At 44.5% G+C, this 7,140-nt stretch overlaps 1 long non-coding RNA gene across 1 annotated transcript; it reads right to left on the reverse strand.

The window, feature by feature from the left end:
- Positions 1 to 397: 397 nt before the first annotated feature.
- On the reverse strand, positions 398 to 3,324 carry LOC133482748 (uncharacterized). The gene is made up of 3 exons (XR_009789919.1): positions 3,209 to 3,324; positions 2,381 to 2,759; positions 398 to 658 (listed from the first exon to the last, which is right to left on the reverse strand). It is a non-coding gene; the product is annotated as an uncharacterized LOC133482748 (long non-coding RNA).
- Between the last annotated feature and the right edge of the window lie 3,816 nt (positions 3,325 to 7,140).

Raw genomic sequence — 7,140 nt, forward strand, 5'->3', positions numbered from 1 at the left:
TCCTTGAAGTGACACACATGGCAATTTCAAGGATTTTCTGCTTGAACAGACTAGTCCTCATATATACAGTATTTATCAGTTCTAAAGCGTCTTCTTTTCGCCACTGACTGGTTCCTGCTTCTTCATCTGCCATTGCTTTTCGTTCCTGTCTGCTTTGTCGAACAATTGTGACCGTTTGATGACATATAGGTCGGATGAGTGTTACACGAGCATCTAGACTGCAGTCACATCAGATACATAGCCTATTTAAATATCCACATACGAAAGAGGCCTGGGTCGGATTCGAAAAAATCTAAATTGTAATGTTCACATGGTCGTAAAAAAAAAAAAAAAAAACCAGATAGGCCTACATCTCACATATGGGACAAAACATTTTTTTAATTGTCATGCAGTATGAACAAGTCCTTAGACCTTGCTTTTGGGCATATTTAGAATTACTATTCTATCAATACACAGCTGATGTCACAAGTTGATTTAGACTGGAGCCAGAAGCAGGCGGAGGCTGAGAGGTTGTGATGAAAGGTTAGTTGAACAAAGGAATGGAGATGGTCCTTGCGATGATCTCGCGGGTCGTTGAGGCAGGGAACGTGTGAGAACAGGCGGCTGGCTTGGCGGCGTGGTGGAAGAAGTCAACTCAGCGAGGGACACATAGGGAGCACTGAGGACAAGGAGAAACACGGCGGTCAGAAAAAACAGCGAGGAATGGCGTAGCTTACTTGTATGCTTGAGAGCCGTTGTACCACAGGAGAACATTAATACTCTGACAGTGGAGTCTTGGATCTGGCAGGCTTTTATGCAGGTGGTGATGAAAGCTGATTGATGACAGGTGGTGCTGATTACTAGGAAGAGAGAGAGGGCGAGAGGGGCGCAAAGCACCACCCAAGCTCCAACAAAAGAACTGCAAGACACAGCTCAGGACAGTACCCCCCTCTCAACGGACGTCTCCTGGCATTCTGCCTGGCTTCCCCGGGTGGGCCACGTAAAGCCGAAAGAAGGGAGTTGTCAAGTATCAGTTTGTGGGAAATCCCGGAGCGCTCCTCCGGACCATACCTCTCCCAGTCTACCAAGTACTGGTACCCCCTTCCCCTGGGCCTCACATCGAGGATGGACGAAACCGTGAAGCCCGGATGGTTGTCGATAATGTGGGTGGGTGGGGGGGCGGAAGGGGCAAGGCCGGAGGGCTAAGAGCACAGGTGGAGACAGAATTGAGTAGTGACACATGGAATGGATGATGAATTTTTAGAGATTGCGTAAGTTTCACAGACGTGTGATTGATGATTTTCATGATAGTGAAAGGACCAATGAAGCGCAGAGTGAGTTTGCGGGATTCTGTCTGGAGTGGGAGGTCATGGGAGGAAAGCCAAACGGACTGACCCACCTTGTACTCAGGCGTAGGAGAGCAATGACGGTCCACGAGCCGTTTGTTTTTCTCTCCGGACCAGGTTAAGGCCGCCCGGACGCCTTTCCACACGGCATGGACCCTTTTGAGGTGATCCTTTTGAGGAACCGCCACCGCCTGCTCCTGTTCCCTAAATAATGGCGGTTGGAAACTGTAGCAAGCCAGGAATGGGGACATACCGGTAGCGGAGCTGGTGAGGGAGTTGTGGGCGTACTCAATCCATGGCAGGAATGAGCTCCAGCAGGAAGGGTTGCGTCTGTGGATGGTATCCTGAAGACTAGCTGCCTACTGCGCCCATCGCTTTACAGAATTCCTTCCAGACAAGGGAGGAGAACTGAGGACCTCGGTCAGAGACGATATCGATGGGGATTCCGGGGAGTTTAAAGACATGTTGGACAAGGAGGTTAGCAGTTTCAAAGGCAGATGGTAGTTTGGGGAGGGGTACGTAATAGACATATTTGGAAAAGCGATCGACAATAGTCGATAATGATTGCGTTAACTTCAGAGGGGGTAGACCGGTAATGAAGTCCAGAACGATGTGGGACCAAGGGCAGTTTAGGATGGGCAAGGAACGCAGCAGACCAGCTGGGGGCAGGTGTGAAGACTTCCCTCGGGCACAGATGGAGCAGGGTTGGACGAACTCCCGGCTGTCTTTAACTAGGCTGGGCCACCAGAAGTGGTGCTGGATGAAGTGGATGGTGTGGGTGATGCCAGGATGACAGGTGAGCTTGGAGTTGGAGGCACGTAACTCCAACATTGCGGTCTACTAAAAGTACAGATTAGTGCATATTGGGTTCAAATTAACAAGAACATGTATTCCCACCTATATGCATTGTCAATACACGCTCATCCCACCCTCACAACACAAGTCAGTTTCCTTTGCCGCTGTTCGTCTGTACTTGGTTTGTTTTGTGTTTTCCTGTGTTGCTTCCCTGTAGAGTCCCCATGTTAGATCATTAAATTTTCCATAAAATTCACTACCTGCATTGTTGGGTGTGTTTGGGTTCGGGAAAAAAACCCTCTGGTCATCTAGAACTCTTATCTAATTCATGCATATTCCGCCTCCTTTTGTTTTCCCCGATAGCTCCGGGACGCGGTCCGCTCGCTGTAGTTGCCTGGAAGCATTGCGGCGCCATCGGGGACGCATTCACATAGCCATGTCTCCGTAAAACACAGGGCAAGTCTATACTGGTCTTTATGAGAAGATGAAGCTCGTCCATATTGTTGGGTAGATTTGCGAGGTGAATCGACAGGAGCGGCATTCAGAATCCTCTCTTCTCTTGACCTGTACTCTGGCTCGCTTCCCCCTGTGGCGTTACCTCCATGTGCCATACATCACAGCGACTCTGCTGGTGAGTAACTATGAGAAAGAATTTGTGAAAGTTGGTGAAAGAAAGGAGTGGACTCCCTAATGTTTAGCAAGTTAAGCTTTCCCTAATGTGGAAAACAATGTGCCGCTTCGCCGCATCAAGCCATACAAATAGTATATGAAGCATCAAATATTGTGTTTTACATCAATACTTAACTATATTCCTAATGTATAATGTACCTGTGGAGGAAAAAACAAAGCTTGGGACCAGAATGTACATGAAAGTACGTACACGGTGGGTATGTTCAAATGAATGGAGCCAGCAAACCTCCTTTCAAATATCCGCTATCCAATATATCTTTCACTAACACCCTCTCTCTTTAACAACCTGCTTCTTCCTTAACTATTCATCTATCTTTTTATGGTTTAAGGAATGTAATAAAGTACAAGATATTGAATACACAGCATCAAACACCTATACAGACTCGCCGGACACCCACTTGTAAATCGCTAGTGTGCGGCGGTGCATCGGCAAATCTACACGATGGTCCAGTCGGGTTCGATCATGTTGTGCAGTGTGCGGCAGGCTTGAAGCAGATTTGTTCTGTGGTCGACTGAGGAGGTGCAGGCATTTTTGTCCACATTGGTAGAAGATGGAATACAGCAAGATAGAAGGCACGACAAGAAACGAGCGTGTCACCTTCTTCTTGATCCTGCTCCAAACCCTCCCACCTTTGATTGGTGCCTGTTGTAATGGAAAAGCAATGGAGGCCAGGACAGGCCAGGCCAAGCGAGGCCGGGGCAGAGCAGGGCCAGGCCGTTCTGGAACTTGTAATGGAAAAGGTACAGTCATTTAAAAAATAAAAATAAAAATTGGGGAGCTTTATTCAACTTCAAGCCATATTATTTTCGAGTTTGAAGAACAGACCCTTCCATTCCTCATCTGAAAAGATTACTCTTTAGAAATGAATACGGCCATATTTGGAGTGGGATAGTCCCAGTGAGCTGAGCTCGTGTGGGCTTTAAAAGAAGGCACTTATCACGATAGAGGTACAACCACCATATTGGACCAGGCTGCAGACTTTGGTTGGAATTTGCTTGCGAGAAATAAGCTTTTTGTTCAACAAGCAATGTTTCCAATGAGTTTTCCTTCATCATCTACCCTGGGGAAAAGGAGAGGCTCCATCGAATCCACCATACACACATCAATCAAAAGTGCTGTAACACACAGACACAGTGATGTAGCGGTTCAGCACTGACAACTTACACATATAGCTGGATGTCATATTTGTTTTTGTTTTTCAATGCTATTACATTTGTGTCCGGAATCCATGTAGCCAGCATATGCACTGATGCCTACATTGTTATCACATCAACGCACGCAGATACCTGTAGGTCAGGTAGGGAATGAAAGAGATACTGTACAGTATTCTCTGAGATCCTCAACTGGGACAGGTCACGAGGGACGGTGCACACCACTGTCAGATTGACAATAGTGTCTTGGTACAGCACCATATTCTCTCAGTTGAAAAACTGCTACAGTGTTGCTGTGTTTTCAATGCATCCTCCTCTCTCCATGGAATATTTACCTACCTTATTGCATTTTCTACCACCCACTTATTCGGCCTATTGTGATCCATCTGTATTTGACTCTCTAACTGTCTGTGCACTTACACAGAGTATAAAATCTCTCTCGTCTAGCCTTATGCTTGCTAAGAATACACGTATTCACACTAATGCCATTGTGTGACAAAAATAATCCCTTTTTGTTATTCTGCTGCTCACTTGATGGGATTTCCATTACTGGGGGAATTGTGCTTGGGTAAAAAGAAACAATACTGTTATTAATACTATTGAGGGCAAATTACAATACTCAACAAAATACATTTTACTGTAACTGTTAATTGTAATGCTTATCGAGCTGCTTTAAATAACTGTCAGTCAAAAAAAGCCCAGAGGAAACATCAGCGTGGGAGATTTATTGACAGTTCCCTGACACAAAGCCAGTCCGTTTTATTGTTCACGGTACACATTTTAACAATGTTTTAGAAAATGAACGACCATACACTGCATTAATACACATTAACAATTTATTCAAACTTCTTTTTCAAAAGCATTACGTTATTCTTGTGTTTAATTATTGATTTATGTTGATCGTTGAAAAAATCTATCTTCATGGTGGTGTTCTCTAAATTGAGTCACTCCACAAGTATAGCTGGGAACCTGCAATTGCCACTCTTGTGTTCCTTAATGAAGACAATTTAATGAGGTTGACAGCATTTTTTTCAAAACACTAAACTGGGATGTTATTTTTGGTGTGTGCAACTGCCTCTATCGTTCTGCTTTTCATTTGAACCTTTAGAAGTACAGAGCGTGAGTTTCTACATGGTTCAGGAGGAAGAGAGCGTTACCCACTACACTGCAGCACTGGTTATGCCAACCCTGCCACCTTTATTCCATATTGATGTTCAAGTTGCTCGTAGTAGAAAGCCAGCAAGTGCGGTGTCAAAGTGAGCTTGGCGCATGAATGCCTTTCAAAATTCTTTGCCTGATAGAAGGGCAATCAAGTGGAAAAATCAGTTTCATGCTACCACCACAGGCAGGAACAGTGGAATAAGCTGGTGATTTGGAGAACTGCTCTCAGAAACCATATGAGGGTTTTTGGATATTATCTGTTGGTCAAATTGGGGGCAAAAATGGAGATTTACACACAGTGATAATAATAATATAAAAAAAACAAAAAAAACAATCATGCTGTTGATATATACACACGGCCATTGTCTCCAAATGCTCAAAAACAGCTATCCAAAAAAAGGTTGTATTCACAGCATTTTAAAATTCACTTCATAAATGGGTCCATATTGTGTCACTGAGATGATCAAATGAATTTTTACAAACCTTGCCTTCGCTGTGGATAAAAAAAAGAAGCGACCTGAATGTAGCTCAATGTAAAGGACTAAAGGTAGTGTTTCTTCACAACAAAAATCCTCAAGTAAAAGTAAAATAATTGGTGCATTAAAACTATTCAGACGTACAATTTATCCAAACAGTTATTTCAATAAATGTAATGGCGTAAATGTACCTTGTTCCTAACTTACTACCCACCTCTGCTTGGAAGCAATTGTGTGACACTGCCAGCTGCTTGCTTTTACAAGTGAAAGCAGAGGTCACAATACGAAATAACAGCATTTTAAATCATGTGCCGCATGAACACATTACCAAACACAAACACACGCCACCCGCTGCACCCTAACCGCATTGACAGTATTGAGAAATCATGTAAGTGCCTAGCGAAGCTAACACTGTCCTGTGATGCTGTCATGTAACGCTGATCTGTGGGTTCAACAGAATTCTGCATGGAGACACCACAGGCTAATTTAACCATATCCCCCCGTATACAATACACACTAAAAGACAGCACCCATAAACAACATTTCATTATCACAAGCAGCATTTCATCACCAAGACACTGAAAAACACTTGTCATTAATGTAGCAGCATTGAGCATGACATCGCCAAACACAGTAGGGGAGAGTGGGGTGAGATGAGCCAGTGGGTAAGTTGACCCACCCCTTGTTACTAAGCAACCATTAAAAAAATATAACATGTGACTTAATATTTAGGGAGAGGAGTCTATTTTATGGCATCTGTGAAGGTAAGAGCCAATGGCAGAGCGATTTGCTGTTTATATTCCAAGAAAAACGTTTTTCATTCATGAAAGTAAATGGATTCTGTCATAAGTGTCATGATGACTGTATAAAGACCAAAGTACATCATTTTAAGGCCAGTGGGACTCTGGAGGCCGCTGATGGTTACTTTTTGGCCAAGGGGAACGCAGCTTTGGTGGTTGCTGAGGCAAAAAGTCTGGCGTGGGAAGTGTTCTGTGAGGACATGGAGAACGACTTCCGGACAGCTTCTAGGAATTCTGGTCCACCATCCGGCATTGCAGGAGGGGGAAGCAGCGCACCATCAACACTGTGTATGGTGGTGATGGGGCGCTGCTGACCTCAACTCTGGACGTTGTGAGTCGGTGGACCAAATACTTCCAAAACCTCCTCAATTCCATCGACATGCCTTCCCATGAGGAAGCGGAGTCTGGTGACTCTGAGGCAGGCTCTCCTATTTCTGGGATCGAGGTCACAGAGATGGTTAAAAAGTTCCTCGTTGGCAAGGCCCCGGGGGTGGATGAGATCTGCCTGGAGTTCCTAAAGGCTCTGCATGTTGTGGGGCTGTCCTGATTGATACGCCTATACATCATCTGACACGCCTATCCAACGCCTATACAACATCACCTGCGACCCAACCTTGTATAAGCGGATGTAGATGGATGGACTGACTCTTCTAATTAATGATGGATCATTTTTAATGTATACTCACAGGCAAGCTAATCCATTGTACAGTTTGGTATTTGAGAGTAAAAAGATGTTTAATT

The sequence above is a fragment of the Phyllopteryx taeniolatus genome, chromosome 8 (assembly GCF_024500385.1).
Source record: "Phyllopteryx taeniolatus isolate TA_2022b chromosome 8, UOR_Ptae_1.2, whole genome shotgun sequence".
Classification (NCBI taxonomy): domain Eukaryota; kingdom Metazoa; phylum Chordata; class Actinopteri; order Syngnathiformes; family Syngnathidae; genus Phyllopteryx; species Phyllopteryx taeniolatus.